Source organism: Cetorhinus maximus, chromosome 4 (genome assembly GCF_964194155.1).
Source record: "Cetorhinus maximus chromosome 4, sCetMax3.hap1.1, whole genome shotgun sequence".
Classification (NCBI taxonomy): Eukaryota; Metazoa; Chordata; class Chondrichthyes; order Lamniformes; family Cetorhinidae; genus Cetorhinus; species Cetorhinus maximus.
In genome coordinates, this window is record NC_135882.1 from 120,135,971 (window position 1) to 120,156,140 (window position 20,170).

General features: G+C 44.9%; 1 non-coding gene across 1 annotated transcript; it reads left to right on the forward strand.

Annotated features, from left to right (window-relative positions):
• The first annotated feature begins 15,554 nt into the window (after positions 1 to 15,554).
• trnaa-ugc (transfer RNA alanine (anticodon UGC)) lies at positions 15,555 to 15,626 on the forward strand. The gene has a single exon. It is a non-coding gene; the product is annotated as a tRNA-Ala (tRNA).
• Positions 15,627 to 20,170: the final 4,544 nt, after the last annotated feature.

The following is a 20,170-nucleotide window of genomic DNA, read 5'->3' on the forward strand; positions in this document are numbered from 1 at the left end:
TCCTGAGGGGTCTTGGCAGGGTGGATGCTGAGACAATGTTTTTCTTTCTGGGGAGAGAATAGAGGACACAAATGAGGGGCCTCCCATTTAATCATATGTGAGAATTTTTTTCTCTCAGGCGGTTGTTAGTCTATGAAATTCTCTTCCTCAGAGAGCAGTGGAAGCAGAGTCATTGAATATTTTTGGTAGACAAGGGAGTGAGATAAACAATGGAGTCAAAGGTTATCAGGGTAGACAGGAAAGTAGAGTTAAGGCCACAATCAGGTCAGCCATGATCTTGGAGTGGGGACCATGGCAACCTGTAAAATTAAACCATGCAATCAAGCACAGGCATCCTATTCAACATGAAAACTCTGATGTAAATGTTTTTCTTTTAGTTGTTTCAACCCATGCCAAGTTACACAAGATACAAGTCATTATTTCCTCACATGTAATTGGACAAGCAATCAAGAAGCATGAACTAATAATTTTGTGTATGTGAATTCGAAGCTGATATCAGTGAAAGCCACCATGAGGATGTTGGATTGGCTTGAAAGCTTAACTAGTTCATCAATGTCTTTTAGGGAAGAAAACTTGCCAACCTTAACTGATCCAGCCTATATTACATTCCTGTCCTACACCATCATGGTTGACACTTAAATGTCCTCTGGAAGTGACCACCAGCAACTTTTCTGGGCAACTTGGAATGAATAATAAAATGCCAGCCTTACTAGCAATACCCACATCCCAAGAATGAACAAAAAACATCATACTTTGTGTGACTGTTCAGTCACTGCTCATTATCTTCTGATGTACCCATCCTACCCCAGTAGAAACACCTGCTTCATTTTAACACTTTCATTTTGGAGTACTTGCACACTCATTTGCACAATTCTGCTATCCATGACACCTGATGTCACCTATTACTATGAAAAATGGGTGCCAGAGTTGAAAATTCAGGAGGCCATGGCAAGAATTTCAGCTATTTTGTAGCTGTTTCTCTTCAGCTTTTTCCTTTGTAGCACTGATTCTGTTGTACGCCTTCGATCCTAGTGATATAAATTAGTGATTTTTGCTTGAACACCACTACTATCAGGAATAGTTTTGTCAATCGGAATCCCTCTCATGATGTGTCTGGAAAAAGAGGATGACCTACTGATGGGCATTAGACTGCAGCAGAAATCCTGTGTGCCTACCAACCAGCAGCCAGGAACCACAAAGCAACATCTGGAGACAGAGGTGAATATCGCTCTTTGACAGTTATGGTAGCTGAAGGTTCATCTTCTTAAAGGAAACTGGGATGGAAAACCAGTAAAACATGTCACTTTCTGATTAACCATAATGTCGGGTGGTTCTTCCCTGATCATCACATCAAAGAAGGTATGGCAGGGTCAGTGCACCCCAATTGGCCACACCTGTCAAGAGCGCAGCAACCATTTCTGCATGGCTGTCATGTCTACTAGTCAATGACCATGGGAACATTCTCCTTGGGGTTTAGGTCAGCAGACAGGGAGAGCTACAACTGATCTGTCATCTGATGTATGAAGGCCTGCTGCTACATGTAGTGCAGAAGCTGATGTATCCAATGACAGTAATGGTCAGCTGTGAATCCTAGCTCTACTCACGTTCAACATTTGTAAACCAGTAGTAGTATTCTCCCTTTGATCTGCCAGCTGTGCATACACTAAAAGCATGAGCTTACTGCCTGCAATATTCTGTCATTAAAATAATGCTGTAGCTTCACAATATTAGTGTCTCACAAGCGATGCTCCCTGCCTCCAGCATGAACACAGAATATTGTCTCTTAGAACTAATATTGTAGATCGGGGCTATACAATATATTAGCCACAATACTTAACTGCTACTTTAATGTTTCTGTGATTGTAGGAAAAATCTTTTTGATGTATTGTACACTCCAGTGACAATTGTTACAGCATTGGAGATTTTTTAGTAATGTTTCTTTAGTAATAATAGGGTAAATTACTTTTTAAGAGCTTAGACTTTCATCCAATATCTGATTAAAATTATATCACTGGAGCTTTGCATAATTTATTAAGTACGTGTAGCTCATCAGTCCACAACTTTAATAATCATAAGATAGCCATCATGGTGAAACTCCATTCTCAGATGGATGGGAGTCTGCAGTAACCTGATAAGACTTAGTTCTTTCTCTTGGTAACACATGTGCTGGAGAAAACTCCAGTCTACCAGTTACTCTGCATGCATCACCTAAGCAAGTGATAAAAAATTAACTGTGACTATAACTCAAAATTCTGTATGGTGCAAAAACTATCGGTTCATGACACATTAACTATTTTTGTGCTAAACATATGGGCTATTATTTAAAAATGCTGCACATTACATCAATAGGGATATGCTTAGTACATTGTCAAAGTTATTGAGTAAAGGTCAATCAAGTCTCTTTATTCCATCATTTATACATAAATTATGTAAAATATATATATATATGCATATCAAAGTTAGACTTTTGTGATAGGGTAATATTCTTTATTGTCATTATACATTTATATGTGTTCTTGAATGAAGGAGCAATGTACCCAAAATCAGTTTCCAACAGGTAATAAATTGAAATTGATTGATTTGATTTGAGATATCAGCTTAATCAGTCCTTGTTGCTGTTTATTTTCCACACAAGCTATTGTCCTAATCCCATTTGCTTGTCTTGCTCCCATTTCCCTTTATTGCCATTTCCTTCAATCACCTATTTAGCACGCTCTTAAATGTTGCTGTGAAATATGCTTCAACAATTATCTCTGACATAACTTTGTAAATGTTTGTCTGAATAACTTTCTCCTGTTCTTAGTTCTAAATCTATGGGCGGAATTTTCCGCTCTGGAGACGAAGTGTGGTGGTGGGTGGGAAAAGCGATGCATCTCCCGTCGGCCGGAATGGCGGGAATGGCGGGTTTCCACGCTAGATCATCCGCTTTTCAGCTTATTATATAGCATGAACATGATCAATGTCAGATTTCATGGTGAGGCCGGCTACAATATGTCCACTCCCCCCCCACGACCTCACTGGATCATTTTTCTGGGCGTCATATTTAAGCCGTACCCAAGCACATCATTAAATCTCTGCAGCCCAAGACTGGTTGTGGTGAGTGATGGAAAGGAAAGCTGCCGACTGGCCCCAAGTTTAGTGACAAAGCACTGGGGCATCCTTTACCCCGGTGATGGGAGATGGAGGCCCACCAACCTCACCACTCTGGCTTGGGAAAAGGTCACCAGTGTGGTCAGTGCTAACATAACCCAGAGGAGAACAGCCACCAGTGCAGGAAAATGATGAATGACCTCATCTGCTCCATGAGGGTAAAGTCAACCTTCTCCTCACTCTCAACTCTCACTCTCACAAGCCCACCAGACATTCGCAGCCTGACAGTTCACAGGGATCTCACACACTGCCAGCGCAAGGGGCATCACCACTGTCTCTCTCAGACACATTTTGACATCTTCACCTCTTCTCACATTCCTTGCGGCTCACATCTCAGCCCTTACACATGTTCATTCAGCACCGACAGAAGGCAGGCATCTTTAGCATCTGCCTTGGCATCCGTCCTGGTTGTAATCTGTCGACCTGTCTTTATGTAGGACAAGATCGCCCACAATGACAGGGAGAGGTCCTGGACTGGAGGGGCAATGCCTGAGCTCAGGCCCTTCACAGAGTTTGAGGGGTGGGCAGCAGAGGGGTGGTGAAGAACAGGCCCGTGCCTGTGCCAAGGGTGAGATCATCCCAACCCAATGAAGATCCATCACCATCTCTCTGTTCAGCCAACGAAACTGGCTTTGTTATATTGGTCACTGTGCAGGTAATTGCTAATAATCCCATCTCTCTTTGATAGGCATCAGCATGAAAAGGAAAAGAGGCACAGGCAGCCAACCCAACAGCCCCATCCCCACACCACCTCAAGTGAGGATCCAGAGGTCGCACTAGATGAAGACCCATCACAGCATTCACCTGCACCCTCTACCAGCGCAAAGACACACACCTCGCTGTGACCTAGTTCTAGAGCAGGCTTGGGATCACAATCTGATGAGCACAGAACAGATTCGGGTCCACAGCACGCGGAGGTTGGGACATCCAAGGTCACCATCACTTACATATGAACATACGTTCGTACATACAAATTAGGAGCAGGAGTAGGCCACTCGGCCCCTTGAGCCTGCTCCACCATTCAAAATGAACCTGGCTGATCTGAATGTAACCTCAGCCCAACACCCCTGCCTACCCCGATAACATTTCACCCCCTTGTTAATCAAGAATCTATCTAGCTCTGCCTTAAAAATATTCAAAGGCTCTGCTTCCACTGCCTTTTGAGGGAGAGAGTTCCAAAGTCTCACAATCCTCTGAGAGAAAAAACTTTCTATTCATCTCTGTTTTAAACGAGCAACCCCTTATTTTTAAACAGTGACCCCTAGTTCTAGATCCTCCCACAAGAGGAAACATGCTCTCCACATCCACGCTGTCAAGTCCCCTCAGGATATTAAAAGTTTCAATTAAGTCACCTTTTAGTCTTCTAAATTCCAGTGGATACAAGCCTAACCTGTCCAGCCTTTCCTCATAAGACAACCCGCTCATTCCTGGTATTAGTCTGGTAAAGCTTCTTTGAACGGTTTCTAATGCATTTACATCTTTCTTTAAATAAGGAAACCAGTACTGTACACAATACTCCAGATGTGGTCTCACCAATGCCCTGTACAACTGAAGCATAACCTCCCTACTTTGGTAATCAATTCCCCTCACAATAAATGATAACATTCTATTAGCTTTCCTAATTACCTGCTGTACCTGCAAACTAACCTTCTGTGATTCATGCACTAGGACACCCAGATCCCTCTGAACCTCAGGTCTCTGCAATCTCTCACCATTTAGATAATAAGCTTCTTTTGTATTCATCCTGTCAAAATGAACAATTTCACATTTGCCCACATTATACCCCATTTGCCAGATCTTTGCCCACTCACTTAACCTATCTATGTCACTTTGTAGCCTCCTTTTGTCCTCTTCACAATTTACTTTCAAACATATCTTTGTGTCGTCAGCAAATTTAGCAACCATTCCTTCGGTCCCTTCATCCAAGTCATTTATATAAATTGTAAAAAGTTGAGGCCCCAGCACCGATTCCTGTGGCACACCACTCACCACATCCTGCTAACCAGAAAAAGACCCATTTATGCCAAATCTCTGCTTCCTGTTAGCTAGCCAACCTTCTATCCATGCCAATATGTTACCCCCTGCACCATGAGCTTTTATTTTCCGCAATAACCTTTGATGTGGCATCTTATCAAATGCCTTCTGGAAATCTAAGTGCAGCACATCCCGGTTCCCCTTTATCCACAGCACAAGTGACTCATTCAAAGAACTCTAATAATTGGTTAAACATGATTTCCCTTTTACAAAACCATGTTGACTCTGCCTGGTTGCCTTGAATTTTTCTAAGTGCCCTGCTATAACACCTTTAATAATTGCTTTTAACATTTTCCCTATGACAGGTATTAGGCTAACTGGTCTATAGCTTCCTGCTTTCTGTCTCCCTCCCCTTTTGAATAAAGGAATTATATTTTCTATTTTCCAACCTAATGGAGCTTTCCCACAGCTAGGGAATTTGGAAAATTAAAACAAGGGCATCAACTATCTCACTAGCCGCTTCTTTCAAGACCTTTAGGGTGAACTCCATGCGGACCTGGGGATTTGTCAGCCCGCAGCCCCAACCATTTGTTCAATGCCACTTCCCGGTGATTGTAATTTTCCCGAGTTCCTCCCTCCCTTCCATTTCCTGATTTACAGCTGTTTCCGGGACTTTGCTTGTGCCCTCGATAGTGAAGACCGAAGCAAAATATCTGTTTAATTCATCTGCCATCTCCCTACTTTCCACTATCAATTCCCCAGATGCACTCTCTATAGGGCCAATGTTCACTTTGTTAACTTTTTTAGTGCCACATGTGCGGAGTCATTGGCACCCTGCACCTGTGGGAAACCTGAGATCTGGGCAAATCCCAGGGCTCTGGCTTCCTGGCTTTCCTGATCCCGGGCAAAATGCAGAAAATTGTCCGCCTTTGCAAATAGGGCACCCATGACTTCATGGGTGCATTTGTGGGTGAAGGCTTGCGATATCCCACAGAAGTCACCTTTGGAGCCCTAAAAGGGCCCACTGGCATACAATTGAGTGCTGTGGTCACTTTCATTGCCACTGGCCGTGGATGCCCTCCATGTCCCCATGGCGCCAAATCCTGCGGCAGGTGGCAGATGTGACCGACCAGTTCCCAAGACGTGCGCAGTCTTTGGCGACACTGGTTCTCGGCCACCTGCAGGAATGACAAGCGCCGTCTATAGACCCTGGGTCTAGCTAGGCACCAAACAGCGATGGGGCACTCTGGCTCTTCAGCAGCATGCCATGGAGCCCCATCCGTCCTTTCTTTCTGAGGGTGCTGCTCCTCCTTCTGTCCAGCCAGGTGCCTCCGTCGCTCTCTTCTCCTTCATCTCCACTCTCTGTAAGCCATGAGACATACAGCTAGGTCACCAGGCTCCATGATGTACTCCTCCTGCAGGATGAAAGAGAGAGATGTGTGGGTTAGCTTGGGTGTATTAAGAACCTCTCCTGGTTAAATCTGAAGGCCCCCTTAATGCATCCCAGAGAGTGCTGGCCACCACTTGAATGGCCAGAGATTAGTGCACTTCATGGTTGCCCAAAAGCTCACCCACCTCTGCCCCACTCCACCCGATGGACAGGGGGCACCTTTGCCCATTGGACTGCATGCTGTGCTCTCACCTCAAACGCAGACATTCTCCTAACCTGCGCTGCAAGGTTGCACTGTTAGCTTGAGCCATGGGGGAGACTGGTCCAAACTGGGATGATGACATTGCAAGGGGCTGTGAGCATCTCCACCACTGGCTGCTCCATGGCCAGCTTTTGCAAAGAGATTGTAAACTTGCCCTGTCGTCCAATTGTTCTGCAGTCCACTAAAACGTTCATTAGTTTGTAGTCCGTGCCCGAGTGGTGAAAAGCTCTGGAGGATTTGGTGACACTTTCATGCCTCTGCGTTGCTTGAGTGGGCAGTTAATTTATAGGCCCGACTCCAAGCATATCAATGTGGTTGTGCCTGAATTGTCTCAGCTGCGGAGGAATGGTCACTTTATACAAGGTTTCCCTTAAGTGTGGCTGCTTCCCTCGCCCCCACCCTGCACGTGCTTGTGTGCTACCATCAACTGCAATGCAGCCTTTGCGCTCCCCAACTCACTCAACCACAGTTCCTTAAACTTGAAGTGGTTTCTTTCTATTGGAATATGATGAAGCCCATGACAGTGAAGGCTGGTTGGAAATTGAAAGCATAGGCCCAGAGTTTTGTCCCTGGGTCGGGAGCGCAGAGTCAGGAGATTTCCTGGCTCGGTGAACCCCACCTTTAAAAATGGCTGCCCTCAAGTCTCATTTTCGGTCAGAGGGAGGGAATGGGCTGAAATACAAGCCAGAGCAGGCGACCCCAGACGAGTGCAGAAGCGGGCTGGGTGAAAGGCCTGCCCCTGTGCTCCAGCACTGTGTTTAAATAACAACAAACAAAAAAAGTTCTTCCTGCCCTCACCCCTCAATACCCCTCAGCCCCCCAAACACTCCCTATGGCCTATGCCAACTGAATGCCAGCTCATGCATGAGTTAGTAAAATTCTGAAATTCAGAGTGTGAGCAGCAAACAGCACTGACACAATTATCAATGTAATAGAAGAAGGTAATGTGTTCAGTGTGGGTTCACAAAGGGTAGTGGAAATCTGGAACTCTTTCTCAACAGGTGTGGAAGCTAAGACCATTGACATTTTCAAGACTGAGATTGATAGGTTTTTCTTTGGTAGAAGAGTATCAAAGGAAAAAGTTGAATAAATGGAATTGAGATACAGATCAACCAGGATCTAACTGAAAGGCAGCACAGGGTTGAGGGGCTCAATGGCCAACTACCACTCCTGTTCCTACAAAAAGACAAGCAATGTGTTCTTATATGCACAAAAAGACAATGGTCCATGGACATAGCAACAGCTTTCACCTGGAGGAATTGACTGGGATTAAAAGCGAAAAGATTCATGTTAAGTACAAGTATGCATAGCGGCATTCAAGGTCCTGAGGGGTGTGGACAGGGTAGATAGTGAGAAAATGTTCCCACTCATGGAAACATCAAGAACTAGAAGGCACAGATTCAAAATAATTGGAAAAAGGAGTAATTGTGATGGGAGGAAAAATTTATTCACTCTGAGGGTGTTTGGAGTCTTGAACAAACTTCCTGAAAGGGTGGTGGAGGCAGGTTTGATCGAGGTATTCAAAAGAGAATTGGATTGCTACCTGAAAAGAAATAATGTGTAAGGTTACGGGGATAAGGCAGGGAGTGGGACTAGGTGGAATGCTCTATCAGAGAGCCAGTGCAGACTTGATGGGCTGAATAGCCTCCTTCTGCACTGCAAAGATACTGTGATACTGTGAAGTTCAGCCAGTCAGTGGAGGATGCTGGTGGTGGACAGGGACTTCTAGAATTGGGCGGAGTTCACTATTGCTTCATTAACCCAGCAACGAAGGTCATTTTCACACCCTTTGACCTTTGTAAAGAATGTACACCCTGGAAATGCAAAAGAAAATTATTCTATCTCATGGCTTAGCACTATAAAAGGTAACTCATTAAAAAACTGAAACCGCAGAAAAGATACATCATGGCAGCAGATACCTGCAGAACGAAAGGCAACATTTTGGGTGAATTATTTCATCAGAACCATCAGAGCTACAAGGAAAGTTCCTTTATAGGATCAAAAGGAGTTGAAGCAGGAGGTTGGGGGTTCAAATTTCCAGGTTTCCTTCAGCTTTCCTTAAACGCGTCTTTTCTCCATAAAGATACCAACTGACCTGAAATGTATTTCTAGCACTTTTGGATGTTTGTGTAGTTTTCCAGCATTTGCAGTCTTTTTTTAATTTAAACAGTAATACCAGCTGCATGGCTAAACACTCGATCAAGGTCTGTTTGAAGCTGAGATGGTTCTGAATTAATATTTAATCTCCTTTAGGGATTTTCAAAGTGCTGGCAGGTTAGTTCCAGAGGGTATGAAAAGCAGCTCCCATGGCATAATGGTAGGTATTAAAAAGTCCTTCAAGTTCCTAAAACTCCCCACTAAAATTTGTACAAACTACATTGAAATAATACTAAAAAAAATGAATGGTTATGTTTCAAGCAAGTGCCATTAATAAATTGCAGCCAGAAGTGACATTGTTAATTTATATTTCCACTTGTGAATGCAGGCATCATTCATTAGCTGTGAAATTCAATAAAGCCTGAAAATAGATGTGTCAATTGCAATGTGCCCATTGATTGCGATACAGGCAGCAAGCAAGCTTTGTGCTGCCTGCTCATCACCATGACGATAGTGTACAACCAATGCTAAGAACACTGCTGAGCGGCTACATTGATTCAGGGATGCAATATCATGAGAGGCTAGCACCACTTAAAGTCAACCTGGGTTACTTAAAGCCAGCCTTCACTTCTTAAAGGTAGGTGCTTTCTACCTATCGAAGGTCCTGGAAGGGGCTGGCAAGGAGTATCCAGGCAGGAGGGATGCTGAAAAATGGGCAGAGAATGTGCTTCAAGTACCTCTGATGCAGCACTGGGGGACAGCTGGAGAGACTAACTTTGTCCAGCAGACCAGCAGGCTCTCCAGACAGTCACTGAACAGGCAGTGGTGCCAGATAGTTGTCATGGCTGATTCCAGCAAGGACCTGGATGCAGTGCCACAAGTGGTCCAAGGTCAGTGAAAGTATCTTTAAATGCAATATCCTTACAAGTGAACCACTAGCCTCACACTCTGCTCAATTCATGACTGTCCTCTCACTCACCTACCAACATTCACTAGCAATCACAACTCAGGCCTCATATTCAAAGCTTCACTTGACTCTTACACACATTGCTACAAGCCTGACACACACATCTCACACCTTGCACACAAACCCAGCTGTTCAACCCTGACAGCCACATCTCCCATGTTCAATGTGTATATATTGCACCAGACTCAGTGACACATTTCCCTCTCTCATGCAGGACAAGGTGATGCACACCTGCAAGCGGCAGGACCTAATCGGTGGGGAACAGTCATGAATGCACGCCCTCATCTTCATGTAAGAGATGGTGCTGTCCATCATTGGAGCGGCCATGATTGAAGCTGTAGCCTGTTGTGGGTCATAGCCTCTGTCTCTATTTTGTTTTGTGTTTCTTTTCTGGGTTTTTTCCTTTCGTTTCTCTTTTGTTTCCCTCGTTTTGCATTTGGACAGCTGCTATCCTGCTATTCACACTTCCTCGAGACATATCTTTTGTTTTTTTGCTTGTCTCTTACGAAACCCTATGTCATTCAATCTTTCCTATCCTCTACCCTATTAGAGGCTTTCTCTTTCCTTCTGTTTCCCATCTTCCCCCTTTCACTTGCTCAACATTTTTAACTTCTCTCAATTCTGATTAAAGTTCACAGACAAGAAGCACTAACTTTTTTCTCTCTCTCCACAGATGCTGCCTGACCTGCTGAGAATTGCAGCCTTTTTTGGTTTTTCAGATTCTTTCAGATTTTCAGCATCCACAGTATTTTGCTTTTGTGTTTGTGTCCAGGTGGTTAATGATCCCTTTAAATTGGCCTGGCTGTGTGCGTGTGTGTGTGTGTGTGTGCACGTGTGTGTGTGCGCGCATTTGTGTGCATGTGTGCATGTGTGATCCTTCCTGCAACTTAACGCTTGTTCTGCTGTGAGAGATTAAGAGAGAGCATTAACTGCAGTGCTGAAGATGAAAATGGCACTGCTGGAATCAAATCAGTACAGTCTGGTTGACATCACAATCTGCTTATCTGCCTACTTCCAGCGAATGCTGCCAGTGCCTGCACTGACAACCTACCCAAAATATCGTCCAGTGAGGTCACCCCAGCAATGCATGCGTGTGTGAAGAGCAAATGCTATTTTAGACCTGTAACAACACCCATGGTGCCAAACCCTCAGGCACTTGACAACTGAATTTTACAGCTATAGTTTCATAGAATCTTGTAACATTTAGCGCATCATAGCTGTGCTGGCTCTTTAAAAGAGGCAATTAATCCCACTCCTCTGTTCTTTCTTCGTCCTTATGTCCATGAAGGCAAGCTTGCTTGTAGAAACATAAACCGAGGGTAGAATCATCCCAGATTTGCACTAAGCGTGGTAGCGGGTGAGTAAAACATCGTTTTGTCCATCGGCCGCAATGGTGGCTTTTCACGTCATATCATCCCAAACCCACTGCACTAATTATGCATTCCCGGGATATACGCCGTTTTGATGGTGGGCAGGCTCCGATTCGCTTGCCACACCGTCACCTTGCTGCTTCATCACGCCAGGCACCACATTTATAGTACAGCTGTGCTCAGTGCTTCCAGCCCAGGACTGCAGCAAAGAAGATTTGGCCCCAAAAGGCAAGAAGACTGCAGCCCCCGAGCATCTTTTGGACTCTGTGGATGTCCACTGTAGTGCCTCCTACCCCTGCTCTAGTTGCAGGAGGGCTAGCTACATTACCACTTCGGCTTGGTAGACGATGGCAGTGGTGATCAGTGCCAATGTGGCACAGAAGAGGTTGTCCATTGTTATGACGTGGCAGATAATGTGTGCCAGGCAGACCAAGTCCACAAGGGAAACTTGGCCATGTTATCACAATGGTTTTGCAATTTATGTTTATTACAAGATGTGTGCACTGAATTCAGAAGTAATGAGTCAACCAAGACCTTTAGGGATTTTAAAAATTAAATTAAAATATTTATTAACAAAAATGATTTCAAGCACGTGCATAAGCCTACAGTCACTTAATACTGTAACAACTCCTAAAATTCCTAATTAACCGGACTCCCAATTACACAGCCCCTTTAAGGCAACAGCCCAAAATAGATTTTAGATCTGAAAAAAAACAGCAAGCTAACACAGTACCCACTTGACAGTAGAATTCCAAATGGCTTTCTTCAACTTTAGTTATTGGACACAACAGACTTATGCACAAATGACTGGAGGCTTCTTCAAGGCTGTTTCACACACACCAGTTAGATCTTACATGGCCCCCGATATAGCCTTTCACTCTCCTTTATATATGTTTCTCTCTCCTTAATATGTAAATTCCATTGTTCCGTATATCTTTGGAACTGTACCTTTCCATAATATAAAAACTTTCATGTTGCCAATATTGTCAGTAACCTTTGAGAAAAATAAACACACTCCTTAGCCTTGCTTATCTGGCTAATTGTAAACAGACTAACAGCCCTTTTAAATCCAAACAACCCCTTCATTTATATAAAAATGCAAATTCCCTTCACAACTTACATGCTAAGGCAGGATCCATGTTTGCTCATTAACATTTCAGGTATATTTCTACACCTAGCTTCTTTTAACAATTTAAAGTTTGCAATAAACCTGACTCCAAAAGTAATTAAATCACACAGACAGAATCATACACACTCTCACCCATCAACATACTTGACAATAAACCAGAATAATATTATGAAAATTATTATACTTTTGTAACAGCCATCCAATGCAGATAAAGGATGAATGATCACATCTGTGCAGCCAGGGTATGGCAACCATCTCATCATTTGAAACTCACACTCACAAGCCCATCACACATTCACTGGCATCTCATTCATGTCAGCTCAAGGGACATCACCACCCATTCTCACACACATACCCTCACATGTCCATCTGGCCTCATCTCCTCTGGAGGCTGCCTCCTCAGACCTCACCATCTTGAGGCCACTTGCACAGATCAACATGTGCCCCTACACATATCCTGGGATACCCTCCTTTCCCCTGTACAGCTGTCATCCTGCAGCCTCTTCCCTTGCCTGAGGCCACTTCTCCCCCTTCCCCAAGCAAGACCATGCCCTGCAGCCATTGAAAGGCCACCCACATATGAATTATCTGGTAGGTAGAGACCTGCTCGTGAGCCCCTCTAAAAGTGATGTGTTGCTGTCTGTGAAGCCTGACGCTGGAGACTGTGAGTGCTGACCGAAGCAAGGTAGGAAAACAAACCTTGAAGACCTGAACGAAGATCTCCTTCATAATACCATTGAAAAAAGGTTCATGGGCAAACTTTTATGTCCTGTGGGTGGGCGGGCGCGTGCCCGACCCGATCGAGCATAAAATAGTGTGCAACGACGTCGGGAGAGCGTCCCGGCATCGTCACACACTCGCGTGATATTTTGGTTGGCAGGCACACGTGAGAGTCGGCATGTTGCCCACCGACATTTAAGCGGCTTATTAAGGCAATCAATCAATTAATTAACGGTTATTTTTTGCTGCCCGTTCAACCTTGTGGCTGGCAGGTGGGTAAATTGGCCAGGCGGCCTTTGAAATTTTGAGAGAACATTATCCACGGGTGGGATGATGTTTCCGATAATAATTTTTTTAAAAATAAGAAAGTTTGGGCAGAATTTTTATCAACAACATGTTTAGGTGAGTGATTCTTATTTGTGGAAATTTTTTCCAGGATTTTAAAATTTTTCTTTAAGGGTTTAAAATTCTTCAGCTCCCTGAGGCAGCTTTCTGCCTTCAGGGAGCTTTCATTGCGTGCTTCCCCGCGCCTGTGCAGACTTCTGCGCTTGCTCTTCTCCTGCCCCCACCCCGACAGCGCTGGGCTGTTCCACACGCACTTCACCCTGTCTGGCTGTTAATTGGTCAGTCAACATGAAATCACGGCCAGGGGTCGGTCGCAGGTGGTGGGCCATTTCCTGGCCGCTCCCGGGCCCGCCCACCGCACCTGCCCGATGACCCCAAAATCCTGCCACATCTGTGCTTTTTTAAAGAAAGATGTATATTCACAACAGCACTAAAATAATAAGCCTTGTTTCTGTATGAAAACTACAAAGGTAATCCTTCATTTACATTGTTGGACTCTTTCCAACTAAGGTTTCTATAATTTCATTGTACATCCAGAAAAAAACTGAGATAGAAGTTAGTACTTGTGCCCGTCTCCTGAACAGAAAATAGGTGCAAAAGCTAGGGGGGGCAATCTCCCACAGCTAGTGGAGTTCCGCAGGGTTCCGCAGGGGACAGTGTTGGGACCACAACTTTTCACTTTATACATTAATGATCTAGATGAAGGAACTGAGGGCATCCTGTTAAGTTTGCAGATGATACAAAGATAGGTGGAGGGACAGGTAGTATTGAGGAGGCGGGGAGGCTGCAGAAGGATTTTGACAGGTTAGGAGAATGGGCAAAGAAGTGGCAGATGGAATACAACGTGGGGAAGTGTGAGGTCATGCACTTTGGTAGGAAGAATAGAGGCATAGACTATTTTCTAAATGAGGAGAGAATTCAGAAATCTGGAATGCAAAGGGACTTGGAGTCCTAGTCCAGGATTCTCTTAAGGTTAACTTGCAGGTTGAGTCGGTAGTTAGGAAGGCAAATGCAATGATGGCATTTTTTTCGAGAGGACTAGAATATAAAAGCAGGGATGTGCTGCTGAGGCTTTATAAGGCTCTGGTCAGACCACATTTAGAATATTGTGAGCAATTTTGGGCCCCGTATCTCAGGAAGGATGTGTTGGCCCTGGAGAGGATCCAGAGGAGGTTCACGAGAATGATCCCAGGAATGAAAGGCTTAACATATGAGGAACGTTTGAGGACTCTGGGTCTATACTCGATGGAGTTTAGAAGGATGAGGGGGGATCTGATTGAAACTTACAGAATACTGAAAGGCCTGGATAGAGTGGATGTGGGGAAGATATTTCCATTAGTAGGAGAGACTAGGACCCGAGGGCACAGCCTCAGAGTAAAGGGAAGACCTTTTAGAACAGAGATGAGGAGAAACTTCTTTAGCCAGAGAGTGGTGAATCTATGGAATTCATTTCCACAGAAGGCTGTGGAGGCCAGATCATTGAGTGTATTTAAGACCGAGATAGATAGATTCTTGATTGGTAAGGGGATCAAAGGTTACGGGGAGAAGGCGGGAGAATGGGGTTGAGAAACTTATCAGCCATGATTGAATGGCGGAGCAGACTCGATGGGCCGATTGGCCTAATTTCTGCTCCTATGTCTTATGGTTTTATGGTTTAACTAAACAGTATTGGAAAAGGACCCTACGCCATATTGGTTTGGGCTCTGTAAAGGTGCCTTTGAAGCTGCCTGAAACATGCCCCTTGGTCATGTCATAAGGGGTTTAATTCCTGTTCATTCCCTTCCTTTATTCAACAAGTTCACGAGAGCTGAAACAATGAATTGCAAACAGATAGACCTTTAAGAGTGAAGATTCAGCTGAGGGTAGGACCCTTACTTTGCAGCACTTGTTTTATGGTTAGCCTAAGGAGAAATATTCAAGTTTGTGAATCACGTTGTGGGAAGCCCCCTCATTAAAGTATAAATCAGTATTCCAATGAGTATAGCACATAGAGAGTAGGCTGTAAGCATCTGAGGCACTGTCAGGTCCCATTATACAACGTTGAGCATGTGGAGTGCACTGTAGGTCTCAGATGTCAGCACTGTATATTGCAGGGAGTAGATGCCTGATGCATAAAAGCACTTGAATAGTTGCAGGACTGTAGTTGCTGTGGGGATGTAGCTCAGTGGTAGAGCACATGCTTTGCATGTATGAGGTCCTGGGTTCAATCCCCAGCATCTCCATATTGCTAATTTTGGGGGGAGGTGATTGCGTAGTGGTACTGCACTACCCGGGTTGAATCCCACAACGACAGATGGTGGAATTTGAATTCAATAAAAAATACGGAATTAAAAGCCCAATGATGGCCATGAAACCATTGTTGATTGTTTAAAAACCCATCTGGTTCATTAATGTCCTTCAGGGAGAGAAATCTGTCGACCTTACCTGGTCTGGTCTACATGTGACTGCAGACCCACAGCAATGTGGTTGACTCTTAAATGCCCTCTGAAATGGCCGAGCAAGTCACTCAGTTGTAACAAACTGCTACAAAGACACAAAAAAGGAATGAAACTGGAAGGACCACTCGGCACCGACGTAGGCACCGGAAACAACAACGGCAATCACAGCCCTGTCGACTTTGCGAAGTCCTCCTTACTAACACCTGGGAGCTTGTGCCAAAATTGGGAGAGCAACAGCCTGACATAGTTATCCTCACAGAATCATACCTCACAGATAATGTCCCAGACACCACCATCACCATCCCTGGGTATGTCCTGTCCCACCAGTAGGACAGACCCAGCAGAGGTGGCAGCACAGTGGTATACAGTTGGGAGGGAGTTGACCTGGGAGTCCTCAACATCGACTCCGGGCCCCATGAATTCTCGTTGCATCAGGTCAAACATGGGGATCGAAGCCTCTTGCTGATTATCACCAACAACCCTAAATGTTTTAAAAAAAAATTGCTGGTGGAATTCCCAAGTTGATGTGATCTGAACATTTCTAGTTTTGGATAGCACACAGATTGACTCCGAGCAGAGTAAATGATAACAAGCACCAGACTCTGTGAAAGTAGTTATAGTCCAAAGAGGAAGATGACCTTGGTGTTAAATTACAGTAAATCTGGAAAATTCCAGCTGAACTCTGACAATAGGCCTTTGCTGAGGCCAACTGGCTGCCCGTCACTTGTGGGCGGGTATCCCTTCCGCACCTCCCATCCCGCTTTCAGGATAATGGCCCAGGAACAAGACGGAGCTGGGGAATCAGCATGCTGGCCAGTTGTGCAAATTTACCCCCCCCACCCCCACACCCCCTTCCCATCTCCATGTTCGCCCCTGTCAGGCCTAAAAATTTAGCCCGAAATAAAACTAGTTTGTGCACTTCTTATTAGTATTACGGTGTCAGGGACTTTCATGGTAATTGGAGTCATATTCTGACAATCCATTGTTACAACCAATCCCCGGGCGAGGCTCCACCAATTTGTTATGATCCTGAGGTGGAATGAACTGGGTTTGCTTTCTTTATTCAACCTCCTTGGTTGGTCGCAACATGGTTAATTTGAAAAGGATCTCTTCCCTCATGGATGCCGCCCTCCTTCAGTTGATGAATCAGTGCTCCTCCATGTTGAACATCACTTGGAGGAAGCATTAAGGGTGGAAAGGACACAGAATGTACTCTGGGTGGGGACCCCAATGCCTATCACCAAGAATGGCTCAGTAGTACAACTATTGACTGAGCTGGCAGGGTGCTAAAGGAGATAGACTGGGTCTGCAGCAGGTGGTGAGGGAACCAACAAGAGGGAAAAACATACTTGACCTCATCCTCACCAACCTGCCTGCCGCAGATGCATCTGTCCATGACAGTATCTTTCGGAGTGACCACCGCAAGTCATTGTGGAGGCAAAGTCCCGCCTTCACATTGAGGATGCCCCCCATCATGTTGTGTGCACTAATATCGTGCTAAATGGGATAGATTTCGAACAGATCTAGCAACCCAAGACTGGGTATCCATGAGGCGCTGTGGGACATCAGCAGCAGCAGCAGAATTGTACTTGAACGCAATCTGTAACCTCATGGCCAGGCATATGCCCCATTCTACTATTACCATTAAGCCAGAGGATCAACCCTGGTTCAATGAAGAGTGCAGGAGGGCATGCCAGGAGCAGCACCAGGCATACATAAAATGAGGTGTCAACCTGGTGAAGCAATAACACAAGACTACTTGTTTGCCAAACAGTATAAGCAGCAAGTGATAGACAGAACTAAGTAATTCCACAACCAATGGATCAGATCTAAGTTCTGCAGTCCTGGCATATCCAGTCATGAATGGTGATGGACAATTAAACTACCTCACTGGAGGAGGAGGCTCCACAAATATCCCCATCCTCAGTAATGGAGGAGCCCAGCACATCAGTGCAAAAGATAAGGCTGAAGCATTCGCTTCAATCTTCAGCCAGAAGTGCCGAGTGGATGATATACTTTGGCCTCCTCAGGAGATCCCCAGCATCACAGATGCCAGTTTTCAGCCAATTCAATTCACTCCACGTGATATCAATAAACGGCTAAAGGCACTAGATATTGCAAAGGCTATGGGCCCTGACAATATTCTGGCAATAGTACTGAAGGTTTGTGCTCCAGAACTTGCTGCGTCCCTAGCCAAACTGTTCCAGTACAGCTACAACACTGGCATCTACCTGGCTATGTGGAAAATTGCCCAGGTGTGTCCTGTACACAAAAAGCAGGACAAATCCAACCTGGCCAATTACCATCAGATCAGTCTACTCTCGATCATCAGTAAAGTCATGGAAGGAGTCATCAACAGTGCTAACAAGCGGCATTTGCTTAGCAATAACCTGCTCACTGATGCCCAGTTTGGGTTCCACCAGGACCACTCAGCTCCTGACCTCATTACAGCCTTGGCTCAAAAATGGACAAAAGAGCTGAACTCCTGAGGTGAGGTGAGAGTGACATCAAGGCAGCATTTGACCGAGTGTGGCATCAAGGAGCCCTAGCAAAACTGGAGTCAATGGGAATTGGGGAAAACTGTCTGCTGGTTGGAGTCATACCTAGCACAAAGGAAGATTGTTGTGGTTGCTGGAGATCAGCCATCTCAGCTCCAAGACATCACTGCAGGAGTTCCTCAGGGTAGTGTCCTAGGCCCAGCCACCTTCAGCTGCTTCATCAATGACCTTCCTTCCATCATAAGGTCAGAAGTGGGGATGTTCGCTGATGATTGCACAATGTTCAGCACCATTTACGACTCCTCAGATACAGAAGCAGTCTTTGTCAAAATGCAGCAAGACCTGGACAATATCCAGGCTTGGGCTGACAAGTGGCAAGTAACATTCACGCCACACAAGTGCCAGGAAATGACCATCTCCAACTATAGAGAATCCAGCCATCGCCCCTTTATGTTCAATAGCACTACCATCACTGAATCCCTCACTATTAACATCCTGGGGGTTACCATTGGCCAGAAATCGAACAGGACTAGCCATGTAAATACTGTGGCTCCAAGAGCAGGTCAGAGCCTAGGAATTGTATGACGAGTAACTCACCTCCTGACCTCTCAAAGCCTGTCCACCATCTACAAAGCACAAGTCAGGAATGTGATGGAAAACTCCCCGCTTGCCTGGATGAGTGCAGCTCCTACAACACTGAAGAATTTTGTCACCATCCAGGTCAAAGCAGTCCACTTGACTGGCACCATATCCACAAACATTCACTCCCTCCACCACCGACGCACAGTAGCAGCAGTGTGTATCATCTATAAGATGCACTGCAGGAATTCACCAAGACTCCTTAGACAGCACCTTCCAAACCCGCGACCACTACCACCTAGAAGGGGAAGGGCAGCAGATAAATGGGGACTCCACCACCTGTAAATTCCCCTCCAAGCCACTCACCATCCTGACTTGGAAATATGTAGCCGTTCCTTCACTGTCGCTTGGTCAAAACCCTGGGACTCCCATCCTAACAGCACTGTAGGTGTACCTACACCACATGGACTGCAGCGGTTCAAGAAGGCAGCTCACCACCACCTTCTCAAGGGCAGCTAGGGATGGGCAATAAATGCTGGACCAACTAGTGAAGCCCACATCTCATAAATGAGTAAAAAAAAAACTACAGGTGCTGAAGATCAGATTATCTATCATCTACCTTCTATCTTAGTAATATCTGCAAACATGGACTTTTTTCCCTCTATTCCCATGTGCATTTATATTTCAGAATAAATTCTGATTGACTGTACTTCTTACAGAGACCCACATTTGACAGGAGCACAAATGTGTGCCTGATTTGAGGTGGTCCTGATTTTCTTGAAATTAATATCACATATAATCATACATACTGTGAAATATTTTTAAGAAAGAAATTTTAAGGAAGTTACACAATATAGATCACTGGAAGAGCACAAATGTAAAAACAAATTAGAACAGACTGCAAACTTGAAATAACGTGAAAAGAATTATACAGACACTGCAGCCCCTCTGCTTCATTGATTTTAACCAGACTATGGGAACAGTTGTCTCACTGATTAGGCTTGTACTCTGAGATGTTGGGATAGATTATACACTCTCCCACCAGTGGGTCTGAAGGATTGCTTGCCACCTACCTGCCTGCTGCTGGCCTGTCTGAAATTTCATGAAGTGGCGAAGGAAGCATTGGACGGCCTACCCATCCTTGGGCCTATTGAAGCCATTGAGTGACCAATTAATAGCCACTTAATGGCCTCATCCCACTGCCAACAGTATTATAGTCACGACAAGGGGAGGCCCACACAATGAGGTAAA